The sequence below is a fragment of the Strix aluco genome, chromosome 3, assembly GCF_031877795.1.
Source record: "Strix aluco isolate bStrAlu1 chromosome 3, bStrAlu1.hap1, whole genome shotgun sequence".
In the NCBI taxonomy this organism is placed as follows: Eukaryota; Metazoa; Chordata; class Aves; order Strigiformes; family Strigidae; genus Strix; species Strix aluco.
In genome coordinates this window covers 97,071,510-97,085,145 of record NC_133933.1, presented here as the reverse complement: position 1 = coordinate 97,085,145, position 13,636 = coordinate 97,071,510, and the positions used below count along the sequence as shown (strand labels likewise).

The following is a 13,636-nucleotide window of genomic DNA, read 5'->3' as shown; positions in this document are numbered from 1 at the left end:
AGATGTATCCATTGAGTAACTTATTTTTTGGATTTATGTAAGGACAGGTAATGACCTGAAAAAGATTCTGTAAATAATATGCCCTACACTTCTGAAATTTGTCCTTTTATTGAGATAATGGATATTATTAAAATCTCTACAGTAAGTAAAAAAAGAAAAACACATTAAAGAAACCTGCCAAATCAGAAGTATCTAAAATTGAACATACAGGGCTTCTATATGACTTCTCTGGTCTTGCTCTAAAATGTGTGCAATTTAATTCAGAATATTGTAGGAAGGGCTATAAAGCAACAAAATGAAGGAAAGGTATCACTTAGAGTTGAAAATAGTATCAGTGTTTCCATTTTTCATTTTGTTCCTGAGATGAAAATTAATGTAATATGATCCTAGCCCCACTGTAATATTAAATTCTCAGATAATTATTAAAGAAAGGAGAATGAAATGGAAAGTAAATATTCATGTAATTGAAGGAGGAGAAGGGAAAAGTGGTTGTGATGAGTTTTGTAACCTCTGGAGGTGTGCTTTTTGTATAAAATATTTGGCATAGTCTGAAATGAAGGCTCAAGTGCCATAGATATGTTCTCATCTTGAAGCTGCTGAATCCAATTGGGAAGTAGCAGAGGCATCATGATGGTGCTCATTCTCCCAGAAATTTTGTTCCAGCTCTAATTGCTCAGGAAGTTTTGAATTTAAAAACACCTGAGCCACATTTTGCAGCTGAATTTACAACCTGACTAAAAGTTTTCCTTGCCTCCGCTTTTGGCTTCCTCAAAATAAATAGGCTGTTCTTGGCATGTGACCATGGTGGTTTGTCCTCTGCATGAGCTTCTGTATAAAGTTTGTAATTACACTTAAGTGTTGGTCCTGGTAGCCGTGATTCTGCATGTGTTATTTTCAGTTTACTTTTGTATCAGATTTATTGAGACTGCGTGTGGCTGTGGTTGCTGTGCTTTAGTACAATTCCCAGCCTCAGGGATGCCCTCTTGCATGTGAATAGACAATGCGTTTGCTGTATCACCTGCACCACGGGACTTGCTGTTCAAAGCCTTAAAGCTACCCCAGATTTCTTCTGAAAGATAGATTTGGCCAAGCCAGGTCTCCTGTATAGGTTTTGTAACACTTGGACAGAAAATTAATAACGATTTTTGTGGTAATGCTGGTTGGTAATTTTTAGTCACCATTGACTTAACAGAATCTTTTGAGCAGGGATGCACTTTCTTGTTGCATTCCTGTTAAATTAATAAATTTCATACGTGGTGGGGGTGGTGAATAGTGTTCAGATGATGCATTTGAGGTTTTAAAATGAGTCAGTAAAATACAGTTGGACTTTAATCTCAATCTTCTGCCTTAGATCTTCTAACCATTTTCTGAACAAGAAGTAAGTGTGATGTTCTTGAGCTGGATTTCTTATAACTCATGGTCTGTAAAAGTATGGAGCTGTGGGAGCTGCATCAGTAACTTGCTGCAGCTCCCTAAGACACTGGCCCAGCTGTAAGAAAAAGTCTGTCAGGCAGGAGTATATTTGTTTTAGGCTGTGGCAAAATCTGAGCAAAGATTAGCTGTGGTCCGGAGTCCATGTTCTACTTGGCATTGTACCTAGGTTTAGGGAAACCCAGGACTTTCTCAAACCTTGAAGAGAGTTCGTGTCCTACCAAAAGTAAGAGAGTTGAGCTGTGGTCAGTATGTGGCTAATGCAGAAGTTGTTGTGCTCTGCAGTATTCGCTGCTGCTGAGATCCTGTTGGTGCTAATGGTAGATTTTGTCTGATTTATTGCTGTTCAGATGCCTGGCCTTTCCAGCACTTTGCCTTCTGTGAAAATACGAACTTTTCTGGAATAGTACAAGAATTAAAGGTTATTTTAGAATCATAGAATGGTTTGGTTGGAAGGGTCCTTTAAAGATCACCTAGACCAACCCCTCTGCCATGGACAGGGACATCTTTCACTAGATCAGGATGCTTCAAGTCCCTCCAAACAATGACCTTGAACACTTCCAGGTGCTGTGGGGCACCCACAACTTCTCTGGGCAACCTGTTCCAGTGTCTCATCAACCGCATCATAAAAAATATCTTCCTTATATCCAATCTAAATCTACTCTCCTTCAGTTTAAAACCGTTGTCCCTTGTCCTGTCACTAAAGGCCCTCTCAACATCTTTCTTACAAGCCCCCATTAATTATTGAAAGGCTGCAGTAAGGTCTCCTCGGAGCCTTCTCTTCCCCAGGCTGAGCAACCTAAACTCTCTCAGCCTTTCTGCACAGGAGAGGTGTTCCAGTTCTCTGATCATTTTTGGTGGATTTTATTCTTAAAGCATATGTTCCAGATCTCTTTTTGAGATTGAGATAGTGTAGGTGGTTTCTTTGCAATTACTCTCTTGCTGAAATTACTATTTGTACATTCTTGCCTCATAATAAGGGGCCCATCGTACTCATCTCCCCAGGAAAACTGATGGATTTATTGACAAATCATGTTCTGTGTCACTTTCTCTGGGTAGCTCTGCATACTTCTTTTTTTGTCCTTTGCTGTTGATAACGGTCTTAAATGGGTCTCATGCTCTTTTATGTTATGGGAAAGCTTTCAGTTTCATCCTTCAGAATTACTTTATCAGTGACATTGGTGGACTTGACAATAGATTTTTCTGTCCTCTTTTTTTTTTTTTTTTTTTCTTTAGACAAGATTGAGTAGATTTGGACAAGAATCTTGCTTTTTTACTTACCCATTTCTGAATGGGGAGTTTTCTCCTGAGTTCATTACAATCTGTAGAGGATTGTGTGTCTTTCAGCCCATTGCCTATAAATTACACCTGTACTTTTTGTAGGGAGTACAGGCTGATATGAAGAGATGAAAAAGGAGACAGCACCTGATAATGTATTTTTAGGAGGTAATTCTATCTCTGAAAGAATTATGGTTTCTGTGCAGAGAGGGATGACTGTAAACAATTACCAGATTGTATCCGTTAATCTTCAGATGCTGATTGTCATTAATTTCTAGTATTTTCTCCTTTAATAAAGGGGCCAAATTAAAGTTGGTACTATTTGGAAACCTCTGATTTACTTGCTACTTGTTACTCTGGTAGTGAGATAGAAAGTACAATTATCTTTTTTCTAGTCCAGCCTCTCTGCAGTGGCCTGAGGTCAAGCATCTGTGGTTTCCTGCAGACCCTGCAGCAGCCTTTGATGGTGCCATCCGCAGGGCTTCATTTATTTGATTTGACTTGGATCCTGGCTGAGTATATATTCTTATTTTTCTAAAATATCGGTTCTATTTTCACTGATATGTACCAGGAAGTGGTGTTTGACAATGTTTTCTTATTGCTGGACTTCAAAAACAAATTATCATGCAAATGTGTCTCTCTGTTCTGTTATAAATATACACCATGTATTTATCAAAATGATAAAACTCAGTGCAGATTGCTTTCTTGCTTATCTCTCTATTTATTTAATTTTGCTAATAAGTTAAGTTGTGGAGAGTTCTTGAATTGCTGGTGAAAAAATAAAAATTCAAAAGCACTCGAAAGTTGCGGAGGGGTTTTTTTTGTTGTTTTTTGTTTGTTTGTTTTTCCCTTAAAGTGGTGGTTAGGGATATGCCTCTGATTTTCTTGTGAGGGGATGAACTTTGTTGGGTTTATCTGTGTTCATATGGGTTAGAATAAATTACAGGGATTCAGTCTGCCACAGCCTCTTTCTGAATCAGCTTGGCAAAAGCTTATGTAAAATGCAATATATGCTTTCTTTAACTGCATGAGCCCCTTCTGGTTACACCAAGATGTGCTTTTAGCCAACATCTGTGATGGTCTACAGATGATTGAAATTCTGGGGTCCTGATTACTTACCATAATGTGCAGTTTCTGCAATTCAGATTATGGAAGCTAGTAACCAGATATTTACATAACAAATGAATATTTATTGTAAGTGATAGCATTCCTTTAAGTATTTGGGAATCAAAGGAAGGACTTCCTTACCTTCCTATTTTTTTTTCATTTGTGTAATCTTATATTCTCCTTTTTGTGCTGGAGCTGAGGTCTCTTGTGTTTGGCAGAGTTGAGGCAGCTTTTGTTTCATCTTGTAGATGAAAGAGCTCAAAGAGAAACCGACGGATGTGTAGTCTTACAAGAGAATAAACTCATCAGTTCTTGTATTAGGTCACGTGAAGATGAGCAATAGCTTGGCAGCAGTGTGCATTGGGTGGGGAAATGGGGTGCTCTAATTTGACAGCAGGAGAGTATGAGATGTAGAAGATGAATGGGTGGGGAAGGCTGGGAAATGACATAACTGGAGGAGCATTTAAACTTCATTAGCTCAGAGTCATTGTCAGTCTTCAAGAAGTATTTGTTCTTTCTGACGTTTACACTTGGAAAACATGGCACACAAGGGTGTAAACAAATACACCGTTAAAGTGCTGGCTGAAGGGGTTTAAAGCTACTTGCCCTTGTTGAGGCTGTTCGTTTAATATGATTTAAGCTAGTGTGCTTGAGCACTGCTACCGGTGTGGTCTCTCAGCTATAGGGGTAGTTAACTCCAGAGTTCACCTCATTAGCTTGAACTACTCCAGCTAGACCAGCAAGAGAGCATGTCTGTCTGCTTCTACGTGTTCCTTTATCATGAGGTGGCTTAAGACGCCTTTGATTTTGCTTTGATGCCTTTATCTATTTGCTGAGTTCTGCCTTGTACTTCCTTTCTTCCCCTCTCACTGCCTGCCAGTTTCACTAGGGCTGACTTGCACAGTCTGAAAGAGTTAAGTTGAACAACCTCTTTCAAACTCTGTCTCTTAGCCATATTGGTTTTATTCTGGTTTTTTTGGTCCTCATTTCTGTTTTATAATGCTTCTGAAGTAGTGTCCAGACCATAACCGAGGAGTTCTTTCCTTAATTTTAACTTCAGGTTTTTTTGTTTTGTCTTGTCTTGTCTTGTCTTGCTGAAATTTGACTTTGTGTTTTGAGTTTTGGTAGTTTTCCTCTTTCTGCTTGTTGCTATTACTGACTTAGGTATTGCTGTTGGTTGAAAGTGCCTGTATAGATCCCCTTGGCATACTTACTCCTTGGTTTGTCAGGAAGTTCCACTCAGGTTATTTTAATTAGCAAGAATTGGGACAGAAACATCTCTATTTTGTTAGTAGGAACTAAAATAGGAACAATGTTCTTGAGACAACAGTAGCTTAAAAAGCCTACAGAAGAGCAGGAATCACAGAGGAAATCATCAGACCTTGTTGATCCTCATATGAATCAAGTTTAACTTTCCAGTGTCATAGTCAAAAGACCACAACCTCTGTGGTTAGAGTTTTACAAGCTTACAAGTTGTACAAAATTCATCTTGGTCTTGCATAACAGCAATTGGAATTGGAGAAATATTGGCTACTAAAGTTTGACATAATTTTAAGACTAGCTAGAATTTTATTAAGAAATTAACTAGAACTACATTGCTGCAAATAAGAGCTGTTTCAGTCTATCTTTTATGATACGGAGCGGGTTTTTTTGCTTGTTTTGTTGTCATTTTGATCTGTTACTCCAGTAGGATATTACTGCATAAGCCACATCTTGACAGATCCAGTCAGTACTTGCTGTGGAGAGTGCAGGTGGGCACAGTGTGTGTGGGGGACACAGGGACACCAGGTGCCACAAAGATCTTCTGTGTTTGTGGGGTTTGCTGAGGGATGCATTTCTAGAAAACCAGGAGGTCTGGTTGGGAAGAGTCCACTGGAAAGCTTCCCCCACAAGCGCTTGCTCCTGCAGACCCCGTTGTTGGCAGGTGGGAATACTTTCCATGGAGCTTTCTGCAGCTAGTGGTTTTGGTTAGGCTTAGTAAAAGTGAGATGTTGCTTTTTGGTAGACTTAAAATTCTTGAAGCTGGAACTACTGTTAACATTTTTATAGGGTCCCCAAACAAAACTTTGTATGAGCTGATGGCGCTTTTTTTTTTTTTTTAATAGGTCTAAGCAAATGCTTGCATACTGCAGCTTGCTGAGAGTACATCTATTGCCATTGATGACAGATGGAAGTTGCTTACTCCCTTCAGAAGGGTCTATAGAAATTAGCTTTTCTTTTTTTCCCTTTCATATATGCATTGGTCCTTCTTCATGGAAGTACATCATGTCAAGTACAAACATGGTCATGACTACCTCAGGATTTAGTATGAGCTAATATCAATCTTACAGTTAATATAAAATGTATGTTGCTGTCTTCCTTTGCCAAGTCTCATTTGAACTTCCGTCTTCTCCACTCCTTGTCATCTTCTCACATGGTACAGTTTGTGAGAGTGTTTACTGCTTCTCCTCTGCCAATGTGCAAGGAGCATCCTTTTCTGTCTCCAGCCCCTTCTTGTGGACTCATTTATTCTGCCATATCCACAGAGTTGGTGTGTTTGTTGTAATTGCCCAAACATCCTTCCTGTGGCTTTCTTGGAGCTTTACTGTAACCTTCAATGGCAGATTTTCTTGGCCAGGAAGTATTTATTTTTGTTTCTTAGGCGGTACTGAGGCTCTTGGCACTTAGTAAACAGCAGCGGAAAGACGCTTGGCCTTTTCATAAGTCTGTTCAGTTAAAGTACGAATTATGTTAGATAAGCTTCCTACAATAGGAGCTTTTTAAATGATCTTATCCTTTCTTAATGGGCTACATTTTTGTTCTGTGAAAGGTGCATTTACATACAAAAGTGATGATTGACTAAACATGATGCATTTGAAAAAGCATGACCAAATGTATTTCAAAACTGAAAGGGTTCTTGCCTACAGCTCAATGCATGTAACACCTTATTTTCAGAACAGTGATAAATATGAACATTAAGTTCCTGTGAAGGAAATTTCTTACCATTAATTAACAAATTGATTCTTTTTAGAAACTTGGATGCCACAGCCATTTAAATATTTGCAAAGTAATTATGTGTTTTTTCAAAGTACTTGTTCTTACTGAGACCATCTCCTGCCCTGCATCAGTTATTTCTCAAGGTGACCAGGAGGGGAAGAGGCAGGAGCAGGGAACAAATCCAGGAGTGTAGCTGGAGTCAATTGACTAAAGCAGCAATTAAGACACGAGAAGGTGAGATGGTCTAGGGTAAGCTGTATAGGTCTTTCACCGAACCTGTCTCTACCACACCCCTTCCTCTGTGCCTTAAAATATGTTCTTATATATTTCTGGAGTTACTTGTGTCCTTTCCCTCCAATTTCAGAACTTCTTCATAAATGTTTCCCATAGTGAGGGAAATAGAAAGAGAGCACAGATGTTCCAGGTGAAGCTGTTTGAGAAATGATATGGAGTGGTGCAGGCTTGCTTTACTGAGGTCCAGGACAGTGTTTTTGTAACTGGGAATCACCACATTTGATGTGGAGAAAATAAACGAGATTTCTGCTTTAAACATGAGGGATTGGCTTGTCTTTTTTAGATGTTTTGAGCAGTAAACACAACAGCAGGGTAGGTATTTCCTACATGAATGCTAAATACAAAGAGAATACAAATACAGAAGAGTGATTCTTATGGGAGTACTACAGAAATCAGTTTTTAGCTGCTCAGTATTGAAAACATATTGATACATGCAAATATACAAGAAAAGGAACATGCCATGAGAATTAATTTCATCAGCTGTTGTGTTCAAATTGTCTCCAGCAGTCAGAGCATGTAGCTTTAAAACAAGTGTTTATGTAGTAATTTTCAGATGTGTGAATTATTACTCTTTGTTTTGCTTGCATACATCTACAAAATGTATTGGCAATTAACAAGTCAGCATTAATATTTTCAAGGCAAATTGTTTTTGAAGATACCTTTGCGCTGTGCTATATTCTAGCCTGTTCTTTTCTGAGTTGGCAGAAGTCATGGCTTGACACAGTTACTTTGCTGATGTTATCTTAAGCAGGTATGAAAAACTGCAGTTTGGTATGGCTACACTAGAGTGCAGAGAAGTTTTATAGTAAATTGAAAAAGTAAATAAATAAAAACTGGGTTTAATATTCAGTTAAACAATGCAGTTATGACTGTATTGCATTTAGCTCAAAAAAAAAAAAAACCCTATGTACTGTATCTGCAGTTCCTTTGAAATATTATATCACCTGCGGTAGAATGCTGAATGCTGCCTAAGCTTTGATTTGTTAAAGTTTCAGTTAAATAATGAACTAGGGTTGAAAAATTAACTTGACTGACAGTAAGCTACCACTATATATCAATGCTTTCTTCTGTCTGATCTGTCCTGTATGTTCACAGGACCTTTCCAAAGCATTCTTATTGGCCTAGTGTAATCTGCAGAATTTTGAGCAGCTCTTTAAACACACAAGTAGTAAGTTTTTTTAATATAAAATAACCTATGTAATTCTACTTTTACTGTCATGATTTGCTACTATACTATTCCGACTAGTTTATTTTCCTTGGATTTAGCCAATTTAATGAGATCCTGTCAGTTGTTTAATGAAGTTCAGTTTTTCTTTTGTTTTAATTAGTTAATTCAGCAATCAGTACAGTGCATTGGTATAGTAAACTGTTCATAGGATAATACATTTTTTTTTTTAAAAAAAAAAGCTGGCTGGATGGCCGGGCCCAAAGAGTTGTGGTGAACGGAGTTAAGTCCGGTTGGCGACCGGTCACGAGTGGTGTCCCCCAGGGCTCGGTCCCTCTCCTGTTTAACATCTTTATTGATGATCTAGACGAGGGGATTGAGTGCACCCTCAGTAAATTTGCAGATGACACCAGGTTGGGTGGGAGTGTTGATCTACTCGAGGGTAGGGAGGCCCTGCAGAGAGATCTGGACAGGCTGGAGCGATGGGCTAAGGCCAACTGGATGAGTTTCAATAAGGCCAAATGCCGGGTTCTGCACTTCAGCCACAACAACCCCCAGCAGCGCTACAGGCTTGGGGAGGAGTGGCTGGAGAGCTGCCAGTCAGAGAGGGACCTGGGGGTGTTGATTGACAGCTGGCTGAACATGAGCCAGCAGTGTGTCCAGGTGGCCATGAAGGCCAATGGCATCCTGGCTTGTATCAGAAATAACGTGGCCAGCAGGGACAGGGAAGGGATCTTACCCCTGTACTCAGCACTGGTGAGACCGCACCTCGATTACTGTGTTCAGTTTTGGGCCCCTCACTACAAAAAGGACATTGAATTACTCGAGCGTGTCCAGAGAAGGGCAACGAAGCTGGTGAAGGGTCTGGAGCACATGTCGTACGAGGAGCGGCTGAGGGAACTGTGGTTGTTTAGTCTGGAGAAGAGGAGGCTGAGGGGAGACCTCATCACCCTCTACAACTACCTGAAAGGAGGTGGCAGAGAGCTGGGGATGAGTCTCATAAACCAAGTAATAAGTGATAGCACAAGAGGGAATGGCCTCAAGTTGCACCAGGGAAGGTTTAGACTAGATATTAGGAAGCATTTCTTTACAGAACGGGTTGTTAGGCATTGGAATGGGCTGCCCAGGGCAGTGGTAGATTCCCCATCCCTGGAGGTGTTTTAAGAGTAGGGTCGACAAAGCGCTTAGGGACATGGTGTAGTTGGGAACTGTCAGTGTTAGGTTAATGATTGGACTAGATGGTCTTCAATGTCTTTTCCAACCTAGATGATTCTGTGATTCTGTGAAATAGGATCAGATCATGCAAATGCCTACCTCTGGGCTCTGTTAACAAGTTTAAAATTGCATTATTATATTTTGCCTTCCTAGAATTCTTTCACCACATGGTAGTGTTGGATTTCCTTTTGAATACTTTACAAAATCAAAATGTAGTTTTATTACATTCTTTTAAAATCAAGAACATTTAAGTAAACATAAATGGGATGATAATGTGCCAACTTTCAACTGAGGAATTCTTAGTTGTTTCATATACTCAATGTGTTATGTAGCTAAGTTTTTTGAGAAACAATATCATTAAACATTCTCCAAAAGAGGGAATAGTAGTGCGTAAAAGTTAAAGAAGAGCTGGTGGGTGTTTTTCTTGCTGTTGTAATCTGGGGAGCACAGTATAGTTTTGTCTTGCAACTTGTTTGAACTGCCAGCGACTGGTGTGTCTACCCAGTGCTGACTGCGTTGAATACCATTTCTGATAATTAAGGCAAGGTCTATTACTGCTTGCCAATTATGAAAATATAAAATCTGACATTTCAAGAAATAGCTATTAAATTTACCAATTTCAGAAAAGGCTTGTTTTATGACTGCTGTCCCTCTTCGGCTCAACAGAGAGACAAACTCCAGTACGGGGTTCCTGGTCTCTTTTTTCCTACTGACTGTAGAAAGAGAAAAGGGTGTCTGGCTTCCCAGTTATAAGCATAACCTTTGTGAATTCTCTCCTTAGTGTTGGAAGAAGTCTTAATTGTGGAGACCAAAACGACCTAGTTATAATCAACTACTTCAATCTTTCATGTATGTTGAGTACATATATGCAAATACAAATGTGGAAGATGGCTCATTCTGGCCTACTTTGATGGTGTTGCTCTCAAATGTGTTGCCTTAGTGCTTTTAGCCTGGATATGAGTCTTTTTGATTTCATAGTTTTCAGAAATAGTGTGCTCTTTCAATCCTGAAGTTGGCTGGATGTAGATTGGTTTTAGGTGGATGCACATGGGGAAAGAAAAGTTTGTTCCTACTGATTACTGTTAATGAATGGTCTGTAACCAGATTGGGGCTGTAATTTTATGGGGAAAATATGATTTCAAGGTTCTCCATGCAAATCAATATTTTTCCCACTTTGTACTCTGTGATAGGTATGTTTTAATCAGTTAAGCATAGTTTCATGTTTTAAATAAGTGCTATTTACTTTTTCTAAAGGAGTTTATCAGAACTTTGAATTTTTTTTGTTTCTGTTCACCTTAAAATGCTGAGCTAGAAAGTAGCTATTCAAGAGCTGGTCCAGGAATAGACTTAATGAATCTGTCTCAAGGGCAATGTCATATGCATCAGATGGAGGGGTAGATAATAGAGCAGGTATGACCTGATAGGTTTCGGTATCCAATTTTAATGTGCTGCCTGTCAGAGTGCTAGCTGACAGAGATGGAGTGGTGCCAAAACCAAAATGTTACAACTGGTTTTGTGTCACTGCTCAGGCAGAAGACAGGCAGTATTTATTAAAAGAAATTGTCCAGTAAATAACTACTACACTCATATTCAGATGCTTTCACCCAATGGCTTCTTAGATGCTTGCAAAGCCTCAGGTATTTTTCTTAAACATGCATTTCTGGTGGTGGCTGAATTCAATCTCTGCTCTGTCCTTCAAGAGTATTTTTTTGGCTTGTGATGCTCCCCTATCGTAATTTATTAATAAAGCATAAAGTGAACTTAAGAATATGTAAGAATGCAAAAGCCCATGTCAGTGAGCAAAGCAGGAGCCTCTGGATGCTAATTGGAGTCTAACTTTTGGCAGAAATTTTGGTAGTAATTTTGGGGTTTATTTCTTATGTGACATGGTTACATCTGGAGCTCTGGCCATGCTACTTGGGATGGAAAAGAGAACCTTATTTTTAGTGGTTGTGTGACATATCACTTAAATACTAACTTGGACTAGCATTTTAAAAGCAAATGATAGGCTTGTGAAGAAATGAAGGCCTGCTTATATCCAGAAATAAACTCAGCTGTTTAGCAACTATGCCCTCAATGGCAGTTGTATTCAGAGGTCGGATCTGGCTGAAAAAAATAAAAGCCATAAAACTGTGGTGTGTACTAGATCTGATTTACAGTATCCTAAAGTAAAGAAAAAATGGCCAACAGCCAATTGTGAGTGAATACAGATGTTGTTTCACAGGATTTATCGTATGATGCTGGCAACACATGATGATGTTAGTATTTTGTAGAGTTCATGGGATGTGGCAAAAGGTTTGAAGTAAATAGAAGTGAATGTGACACCTGAGATTTTAGAACATAAACTTTCTCTGGGTAGTTAAAAGTTAATATGCTGCATTCATGGGGGAAAAGTAAACCACAAGTTTTCCTGTATTAAATATAACATTTTAAATAACATGAATTGCGTGAGTAGAATACACTGGAAACATTTGTTAAAATCTTCATGAGCTTCTTACATGCTGAACTGCATTCAAGGAGAGAAAAAGTCTGATTAAATGAGTAAATTTAAACAAAACCAGATATCAGCACTAAATTAAGTACTCTATAGCTATTTTTTTCAAAGTCTCTCAGAACACTACTTCATTTAAAAAATATTTGACTTTGCATTCTTAGTCTTTGGTTTTTATCTTCTGTTATTTCACATTAAAGTTAACAGCAAATTGTCTTATTCAGTGAAAAGTGAGATGCTAAAACCAACAGCATTCTCAAAGCGGTCCCAGCAAGCCTTTTCCTTCACTTCAGACCTTTCTAAAGTCCTTGGAGGCAGCAAAAAGCATATGTCCTGACAGATCCTCTGTGGGATAAGAGTGTCCTTTTCTGCTTGTGGTTGTACAACTTTCTGGTGGGCTGATGATCCTTCTTCCTTGCCACCGCTTATGGCAAAGGGATCTGCAGCATTCCCTGGTTGTGAGAAATTTTTGGAGCTCCTTTTTCCTTCAGATGTGGGAAAAGAAAAATGTGGGACATGTTGCCTAGCTTACAGACTCTTGGAGTTTGCTGCCAGTGTTTTCGTTGCTGCTTGGCAGGCTCGTTTGGTTCATGCTGAGTGAGGCAAGTTACACCTTGGTGATATGACATACTTTTTGACAAATTTCTGAGTTGCTGAAACATGTCAGTTCAAGTATGTGAATGAGTTTTGGAGGGAGTAAGAAACAGCCAGGAGAAGTGAGCCTTTCAAGTTGTGTGGACTCTCTATAGTCCTTACCCTAATAAAAATAAAGTAGGTTGTTTTTTTTTTTATTTTTTTAAAAAAGGACTAATTCGACTAATTCAGCATATTTAAAATGGCACCGTTAGCTATTCAGAGTGTGCCAGTCCTGGCAGCTTTCCTGGTTAGCTCAATGAGCACTGCATGCAATCAAATAGTCCTTTTAATTGGGAGCTTATTTAGCTGCATAACTTGAGGAGCCTAAGGTTTGAATGTCTTGGCCTTTGCCTATATTTCACTTGTACATCATAGATTCCTCTGAAACAAATTCCATATATTTTTATAGAAAGTAAGGTTGGTGTTCCTTAAGCGGCAGAGTTGTGATGTTACAGTATCAGAGGTCAGTTTCTCAAAGATTTACTGTATGATAAATCAATTGTGACCATATATATATATATATAGGGGTTATTTAAAAGCCATATGCCCACCCACGTGAAAAGAGTGAGCGTGCTCATTCGTCTCAAACTGCAAGAGACTAGATTTCTGCTCACGTGCCTCAACATGTGCCTGTTACAGAAATTCAAGTATTTGCACACCAAATCAGGGACAGACAAGTATCCATTAGTCACATGACCCGCTGCATGCCTGTATACATATATGTGTGTCTATACATGTGTATACACATATGTGTATATACATACTCCTAGTGGAGTCTTATCTTTGAATCTGTCTTTGATTGTGAGACAGACCCTCTTTTTGGTTCACAAGTTAGGGAAATTGGGGAAAGAGCTGCAGGGAGCAGCGTGTGAACAGACACACACACCCCCCACACACTCCCCCGTTGATCTGTTCTTGAATCTTCTCCATACTCCAGTCTGAGAGTGTCCACTGTAAGGAGGGTGTCATGGGCTGGAAAAAGCCTAGAAGAATCTTGTCCTGACAGGCTGACTTCAGTCTGCAGGCTGCCTCCTTCCACGCTA

The 13,636-nt window shown here is 39.2% G+C and overlaps 1 protein-coding gene across 4 annotated transcripts in view; it reads left to right on the top strand.

Moving 5' to 3' along the window:
• The window catches only part of MYO6 (myosin VI), a 116,441-nt gene that overhangs the window by 18,988 nt on the left and 83,817 nt on the right, over positions 1 to 13,636 (top strand). The window lies entirely within an intron of this gene.